This window comes from Bos indicus, chromosome X (genome assembly GCF_029378745.1).
Source record: "Bos indicus isolate NIAB-ARS_2022 breed Sahiwal x Tharparkar chromosome X, NIAB-ARS_B.indTharparkar_mat_pri_1.0, whole genome shotgun sequence".
Taxonomy (NCBI): Eukaryota; Metazoa; Chordata; class Mammalia; order Artiodactyla; family Bovidae; genus Bos; species Bos indicus.
Window position 1 is genome coordinate 10,349,814 of NC_091789.1, and position 9,213 is coordinate 10,359,026.

The 9,213-nt window shown below is 36.1% G+C and overlaps 1 non-coding gene across 1 annotated transcript; it reads left to right on the top strand.

Moving 5' to 3' along the window:
- Positions 1 to 4,701: 4,701 nt before the first annotated feature.
- On the top strand, positions 4,702 to 4,773 carry TRNAQ-UUG (transfer RNA glutamine (anticodon UUG)). The gene has a single exon. It is a non-coding gene; the product is annotated as a tRNA-Gln (tRNA).
- The last annotated feature ends 4,440 nt before the right edge of the window (positions 4,774 to 9,213 follow it).

Here is a 9,213-nt window from a genome sequence, read left to right on the forward strand (position 1 = left end):
CCCCAGGGTTGCAAAAAGTTGGACACAACTTAGCAACTGAACAATGACAACAATTGATTCTGAATAGGAAATGGAGACAAAACTTAGGGAAGTTGGCAGTTATTAATCAAGTACTGACCATTTTGGGATGACTGTTGCAGAGGCTGTGGATTAGTATTCTGCTGCCATGTATCATCTGGCCATTCTCTGTCTGTGTATTTAAACTCTCACAAATGAGGACCCTTAAGTGCTGGATATAGCTGGTAGTGAAACGATGAACCTGAAAACTTTTCACCCACACCAGCACATTTTTTCGTGGAACTCCAAGGATTCCCAAAACTCTCAGTTTCAGCCTGTTCTTCCAGATCTTTATGCAAGTGTATTTGTCAACATAGGGGTGTGCAACATATTTTACTTAATTTGAAATTTTAATATATTTATTAGTATATTTTAAATATCTAGGTATATGTTATATGAACTTCCATATTTACTTTTCCTCTAGTCCTCCAAACACACTTGATGACTCCGTTCCATTGGCTCCCTCCATAGGTTTCTTACTTATATGAATTCTGGCACTTGAGGCAGTCTACAAAGGCAATGTGAAAGGTAATGCTAAATGTGCTGGTTAGAGATATTCTTGAGGTATAACATTCAGCGTGAATAATAGGGCATAGTTGCTGATAGCTAAGAAGCCACAACTATAAACTACTCATCACAGATCTGACCAACCTTGACACCATTATTATTCAATACATCATTCCACCAGCCTGGATATATTCAATTTTTATTAGGTAGTGTAAGATATATCATATCACTTTCTTTTCTGAAAAATACCTACTCAGTTTTCTACACCTGTACAGAGGAAAAAAATTTGCCACACCAAAATATCTCTTTAGCATATAGATTATTTTGAGCTAAAAACAATCAAGGCCCTGAATACTCAGGAAGAAACTTTGACCTTCCCCCTAACTGCCTGAAAGAATGTAGACAGAGGACCTCTTCCAGAAAGGGAGCTATCACCATCGGTAACTCTACTATGAACTAGGTGTGGTAGACAAGGAGGAGCCTAGCAAAGTCTGTTTGTTAAAATCCCCCTGTGTCCCATTGTCTCTGCATGGCCCAGGAAACATTTGTTTGAATAAAAATAACATCTTAGGCAAAGTTCATTTAATCTTGTGACATGACACCAAAGAAAATTTTGTATAAAAAGATTATTTCTCTATGACCATTAATAGGTCAATGTCAAGATTATAAGAATGCTAAAATCCCTACTTCTTGACATTTATCTATCATCTGTAGATATATGTTAAAAGCTCAATGAAAATATTATAGACTGTTTAGAATGTTTGATACCTAAAAACAGCACTTGCATTGATTTTAATTTATTCCTCCACCCTTTATATTCCTTCAAAAATAACCCCTGAAGACACACTTCTAGTCACATCCTTCTCCTGAACATGCTCACAGTTTACCAACTCTGTCTTTTCTCAAGATAAGCCGTTTGCTTGGGACACCACTCTTGAAATCCTTTCCTGTATTTCAAGGCTCAGCGCAAATGTCAACTCCTTGCTAAAGCTCTCCCCAATTTGCCAAACCAGAATTAATCAAATCAATTTCCCTGGAGTCACTGTGCTAACATAGTCACTCCCTAAAATATAATTAGGCACTCACTAGAAGATTGCTATACCAACAAACCAAACCATTTGCTCTGTAGTTGCAAGCTTTTATGCTCCATCTAGGGACAACAAAAAATATTGGAAACAGAGATCTTGCCACGTTTATAAAGCTTTTGTTTACTTTTGTGGAAGTTTTGCACCCATAATCAAGCCAACCTCTGATTTGTGAGCTACGCAGTTGTGTTACCTATTTGTATGTCATTCTCTTCATTGGAAGAGAAAGCCTCCTAAGTAGGAATTACTGCCTTGACTCTCACCATACATGTACTGTTGTTAACTTGTGTGATCATTGTGTCATATTTATGTCAGTTCTCTTTTCTGACCTTGATGATCATTGTCCCCAAGCATAGCTAGGTAATTTGTGATTGGTATCCACTGCTTTAAACAAATTGGAAGGCTGAATTGATTGCTTTATTATAAATTTATCTAGCTTGCAATATAAATGTATTAAAACTTTAGTGTAAAATTTAGGTTCTATGATAACCTAAGCCCATTTCTTCTAAAGCCTAGTTCTGTTACCTGGCTCTCCATAGCTCACTCCATGAGTTATGAGAATTTGTTTTACAGAAAATATTAAATCAATGTATTTTTAGCTTATTGCTCAGACGTGTGTACACTCCAAATCAAGTTATGTGTGTTAATGCCCTGTCAGTTCAGTTCAGTCGCTCAGTCGTGTCCGACTCTTTGTGACCCCATGAGTCTCAGCATGCCAGGCCTCCCTATCCATCACCAACTCCCGAAGTTCACTCAGACTCACGTCCATAGAGTCAGTGATGCCATCCAGCCATCTCATCCTCTGTCGTCCCCTTCTCCTCCTGCCCCCAATCCCTCCCAGCATCAGAGTCTTTTCCAATGAGTCCACTCTTCGCATGAGGTGGCCAAAGTACTGGAGTTTCAGCTTTAGCATCATTCCTTCCAAAGAAATCCCAGGGCTGATCTCCTTCAGAATGGACTGGTTGGATCTCCTTGCAGCCCAAGGGACTCTCAAGAGTCTTCTCCAATATCACAGTTCAAAAGCATCAATTCTTCGGTGTTCAGCCTTTTTCACAGTCCAACTCTCACATCCATACATGACCACAGGAAAAACCATAGCCTTGACTAGACGGACCTTTGTTGGCAAAGTAGTGTATCTGCTTTTGAATATGCTATCTAGGTTGGACATAACTTTCCTTCCAAGGAGTAAGTGTCTTTTAATTTCATGGCTGCAGTCACCATCTGTAGTGATTTTGGAGCCCCAAAAAATAAAGTCTGACACCATTTCCACTGTTTCCGCATCTATTTCCCATGAAGTGATGGGACTGGATGCCATGATCTTCGTTTTCTGAATGTTGAGCTTTAAGTCAATTTTTTCACTCTCCACTTTCACTTTCATCAAGAGGCTTTTTAGTTCCTCTTCACTTTCTGCCATAAGGGTGGTGTCATCTGCATATCTGAGGTTATTGATATTTCTCCCGGAAATCTTGATTCCAGCTTGTGTTTCTTCTAGTCCAGCGTTTCTCATGATGTACTCTGCATATAAGTTAAATAAGCAGGGTGACAATATACAGCCTTGACGTACTCCTTTTCCTATTTGGAACCAGTCTGTTGTTCCATGTCCAGTTCTAAATGTTGCTTCTTGACATGCAGATTTCTCAAGAGGCAGGTATTCCCATCTCTTTCAGAATTTTCCACAGTTGATTGTGATCCACACAGTCAAAGGCTTTGGCATAGTCAATAAAGCAGAAATAGATGTTTTTCTGGAACTCTCTTGCTTTTTCCATGATCCAGCGGATGTTGGCAATTTGATCTCTGGTTCCTCTGCCTTTTCTAAAACCAGCTTGAACATCAGGAAATTCACGGTTCACGTATTGCTGAAGCCTGGCTTGGAGAATTTTGAGCTTTGTTTTACTAGTGTGTGAAATGAGTGCAATTGTGCGGTAGTTTGAGCATTCTTTGGCATTGCCTTTCTTTGGGATTGGAATGAAAACTGACCTTTTCCCGTCCTGTGGCCACTGCTGAGTTTTCCAAATTTGCTGGCATATTCAGTGATGTGAAAAACAGAGATAGAAGCAGAAGAACTAAACATAACTTTAGAGAAAGTTTGAAATTATTATGGACTCACCTAAAAAATCTGTGCCTGTAAGGCCTTTTCCAAAAGTTCCACATTTTTTCATTTCTAAAATATAAACAGGAAACTTCCAATTTAGTTTTTTTGTTTGTTTGTTTAAATATAAATAATTGTAAAAATGAGGTTAGTGTACATGGGCTTCCCTTGTGGCTCAGCTGGTAAAGAATCAGCCTGCAATACGGGAGATCTGGGTTCAATCCCCAGGTTGGGAAGATGCTCTGGAGAATGTAAAGGCTACCCACTCCAGTATTCTGGCCTGGAGAATTCCATGAACTGTCCATGGGGTCGCAAAGAGTCGGATGCAACTGAACAATTTCACTTTCACTTCAGTGTACATAATAAGTAAAAAATTGTCTACTAGGCAGAGAAGAAGTGTATTTTCCTGATAGGAAACTTAGAAAATAATCCTGAAGGAAAGTAGAATGCACACAATAGGAAAATCTCAGATTTGGGTTATTGTCTGCCTTTTTTTCTTCAAATGTTTTTTCTGTATTAACCTTCTTCTTACCTACTTTAAAAACAAGTATCCGATGTTTTATTATTACTTTGCAGTCCCTGAGTCTCTGTTTATTTATCCTTTAACCCATTATCTTTCTTTTTAAAAAAATTTAAATTTATTTATTTTAATTAGAGGCTAATTACTTTACAATATTGTATTGGTTTTGTCATTATCTCTTTGTTTTTCAGATTTCTACTCATCTGTCTTCAAGTTCACTGACTTTAGTCTTTCATCTTCATTCTGCTATAGAGCCCATACCATGAAAGTTTTTACTCTTGATATTGTATTTGTCAGCTCCAATATTTACCTTCAGTTCTCTTTTTAAAAATAATTTCTACATGTTTGCTGAAAACTTTTTCTAATTATTTTAAGAGCATCATATCAATTTCCTGAAAGATGACTAGAGCAGCTGTTTTAAAGTTTTTGGTCATTCTCAAAATTCCCTGGTGGTCTAATGGTTAGGACTCAGTGCTTTGACTGCTGGGGTCCAAGTTCGATCCCTGGTCAGGGAAACTAAGATCTTTCAAGCTGCATGGCACAGCCAAAAATTAAATAAAGTCTTTGGTAATTCCAATATCTTAGTTATCTTGGGATTGGCATCCATATTTTACCTTGAGAATTGGTTACATTTTCCTGGTTCTTTGTATATTGAATAATTTTAGATTGCATCTTGAATATTTTAAAAATTATGTTGTGAGAATATAGGCTATATTAAAATCTTTTGTATGATGTTGGTTTTTTTCTTGTTTTAGGAAAGAGTCAATCCAGTTAGGTTGAAATTAATGTTCTGTCTGTCTTGACTTCAGTGGATAGTAGCTATAAAGTCAGTTAAGAGTACAAGTGTTTGTCCTACTCTTTGGCAAGCCTTTCACATGAGTCTCAAAGATTCATCTGGGACTGAACCTGTGAACCCTTGTCTCCTGCCTCCGCAAGTGGATTCTTTACCACTGTGCCACCTGAGCTACAAATGCTATACAATAGAGTTTATGTTCTAGCAAAAAAATTTTTTTTTAATTTATTCATTTTAATTGGAGGCTAATTACTTTACAATATTGTACTGATTTTGCCATACATTGCCATGAATCAGCCACGGCGGTACATGTGTTCCCCATCCTGACACCCCCTGACACTTCCCTCCGCATCCCATCCCTCTGGGTCACCCCAGTGCAACAGCCCTGAGCACCCTGTCCCATGCATCGGACCTGGACTGGGGATTCATTTCTTATATGATATTATACATGTTTCAATGCCATTCTCCCAAATCATCCCCCCCCTACAGAGTCCAAAAGACTGTTCTATACATCTGTGTCTCTTTCGCTGTCTCACATATAGGGTAATCATTACTATCTTTCTAAATTCCATATATATGAGTTAGTATACGGTATTGATGCTTTTCTTTCTGGCTTACTTCACTCTGTATAATAGACTCCGGTTTCATCCACCTCATTAGAACTGATTCAAATGAATTCTTTTTAATGGATGAGTATTGAGAAATTTGTATGCAGGTCAGGAAGCAGCAGTTAGAACTGGACATGGAGCAACAAACAGACTGGTTCCAAATAGGAAAAGGAGTACATCAAGGCTGTATATTGTCACCCTGCTTATTTAACTTCTATGCAGAGTACATCATGAGAAGCGCTGGGCTGGAAGAAGCACAAGCTGGAATCAAGATTGCCAGGAGAAATATCAAGAACCTCAGATATGCAGGTGACACCACCCTTATGGCAGAAAGTGAAGAGGAACTAAAAAGCCTCTACACAATGGAGTATTACTCAGCCATTAAAAAGAATACATTTGAATCAGTTCTAATGACATGGATGAAACTGGAGCCTATTATACAGAGTGAAGTTAGCCAGAAGGAAAAACACCAATACAGTATACTAACGCATATATATAGAATATAGAAAGATGGTAACAATAACCCTGTGTACGAGACAGCAAAAGAGACAGTGATGTATAGAACAGTCTTATGGACTCTGTGGGAGAGGGAGAGGGTGGGAAGATTTGAGAGAATGGCATTAAAACATGTAAAATACATGTATGAAACGAGATGCCAGTCCAGGTTCAATGAACGATACTGGATGCTTGGGGCTAGTGCACTGGGACGACCCAGAGGGATGGTATGGGGAGGGAGGAGGGAGGAGGGTTCAGGATGGGGAACTTTCACATGTATACCTGTGGTGGATTCATTTTGATATTTGGCAAAACTAATACAATTATGTTAAGTTTAAAAATTAATGCACGATGAAAAAAAAATAAAATAAAATAAAAATTAAAAAAAAAAAAAAAGCCTCTTGATGAAGGTGAAAGTGGAGAGTGAAAAAGTTGGCTTAAAGCTCAACATTCAGAAAACGAAGATCATGGCACCTGGTCCCATCACTTCATGGGAAATAGATGGGGAAACAGTGGAAACAGTGTCAGACTTTATTTTTGGGGGCTCCAAAATCACTGCAGATGGTGACTGCAGCCATGAAATTAAAAGACACGTACTCCTTGGAAGAAAACCTACCGAGATAGCATATTGAAAAGGAGAGACATTAGTGCTCAAACTGTAACCATCTTAGAAGACTACAGGGTAAAGCTTTATGACATTGGATTTGGCAATGATTTCTTGGATCTGCCACCAAAGGAATAGGCAATAAAACAAAAAAAAAATTTGACTATGTATAAATTGTAAATGTTTGTGCACCAAAGGATTGTTCTTTTTATGTATGTTCTTGTGTGTATGTATGTATGAATTGAAAATATTACCTTATCTCAATACCTGAAGATATTTTCTCCTGTTATCTTCTAGAAGTTTCTTGTTTGTCTTTCACATTTAGAAATACAATCCATTTGGTATTGAGTTTTGTCTGTAGTTTGAGGTTTGGATGTCAAATTTCACTTTTTTCCATATGAATATCTTATTAACACAGCACCATTTGTTTAAAGGGCTTCCCTGATGGCACAGTGGTAAAAAAAATCTGCCCACAAGTGCAGGAGATGCAAGATGCAAGATGGGTTTGATCCCTGGGTTAGGGATGATCCCCTGGAGTAGGAAATGGCAACTGGCTCCAGTATTCTTGCCTGGAAAATTCTCTGGGCAGAGGATCCTGGCAGGTTGAACTTTATGGGGTTGCAAGAGTCAGACACGACTGAGCTACTGAGCATGCATGCACACACATTTGTTTAAAAGATTTCCCTTTATCAGTAATATCAGATTTGTCATAAATCAATTGTTCATATATATTCAGGTCTAGTTTTAGGCTCTACTCTGTTCCATTGGCCTGTTTGTCTCTCCTGGCAACAATACTACAAAATTGTAATTGATGCAGCTTTTAGTAAATCTCATTATATTGTAGTGCAAATTCTTCAAACTTGATTTTCTTTTTTGATTGGTCTTTGGCTGTTCTTGGTCTTTTACATATCTATTTGAATTTTAGAAAATGTTGATTTCCACAATCTTCCTAATTGAGATTTTCTTTGAAAATACATTGAATCTATAGATCAATACAGGAAGAACTAGCATCTTTGAAATATTGCATCTTCCAATTTATGAGCAAAGAATATCCCTCTATATACTTAGGTTTTCTTTGATTTATCTTTATAACATTTTATGGATTGCTGCATAGAAGTCTTCCACAATCTTCAATGTTTCTTTTCCCCCAAGATATTTGATACTTTTTCATGTAATGATAAATCATTAATGATAATCTCTACAATGATAATCATCTCTCTAATATCTCTATAAAAAGATTTTGTTTTGTTGTTTTATATAGAACTGATTTTTAAAAATTGTGTTATATGCAGAAACTATAAGTATGCTTCCAATGATTGATTTATGGATTATTTTGCATTTACCACATATTTATTGTTAGCAGAGGGCATGAGAATTTTATTTCTTCCTTTCCAGTTACTTAATATTATGTCTTTTCCTTTCCTTAGTACATTGGTAAGGACATTCACTTCAATGTTCAAGATTAGTAATAGTTGACTTAGTTGACTAAAGCAAATGCTCTGGGAGCTGAGTCCTAATATTTTAATTGTATATTAAAAATGCCTTCATTTACTTTATTTTTTTTTTACTTTAATTTCATGTATTTTGGAATATCCATCTTAAAAAAAAGCAGTAGTAATTGTTACAGGCATGCTTGTATTTTTTAGATCACAAAGGTAAACCTTAATCATCTCAGTTTTAAGTATAATGTTTGCTGTTAGTTTTGAAAGCTTCACTTTATAAGATTAAAGAAGTTCTACTCATTTTCTGGTTCAATAATTTTTTTAGACTACAAATAAGTGTAATATTTTGTCAAATATTTTCAACATTCATTAAGATATTTATGTGATTTTTCTCCTTTAAAGTGTTATTGTGGTACATTACATTGGTTTTTAAATGTTTAATCAATCTTAGATTCCTGGAAGAAAGCAATTTGGTTATGAGGTGCAATGTTTCTTTTTTTATATTACTGAATTTATTTTGTTAAATGTTGTTTACAATTTTTGCATTAATATATATGAGTGACAGAAGTATATAATTCATCCTTACTTGTAATCTGCCTGTCATATTTTGTTACCAAGATGATTCTGGCATAATATGTAACAAATTGGGAAAGATATTCTTAATTTTTTATTCCTCATAAAAATTTGTGTAAGATTAAAATAAATTTTCCTTAAATATTTGATAAATTTCATCATGTCATTCATCTAGAACTGGAATTTTTGTGGGAAAATTTTCAAACTATAGAGCAATTCTTTTAATATATATGAGAACGTTTATAATTCCTATTTATTGTTGCATCCATTTTATAATGTATTGCCTGATAATCAGTCCATCTCTTGTAAATGTTTTAAATATCAGCATGAAGCTATCCACAACATTACATTATGATTTTTTAGTAACTATGAGATTTGTAGTAAAGTCCCCTTTTGTATTTGTGCTATTGGTTATGTGTGCCTTCTCCGTATTATCTTGA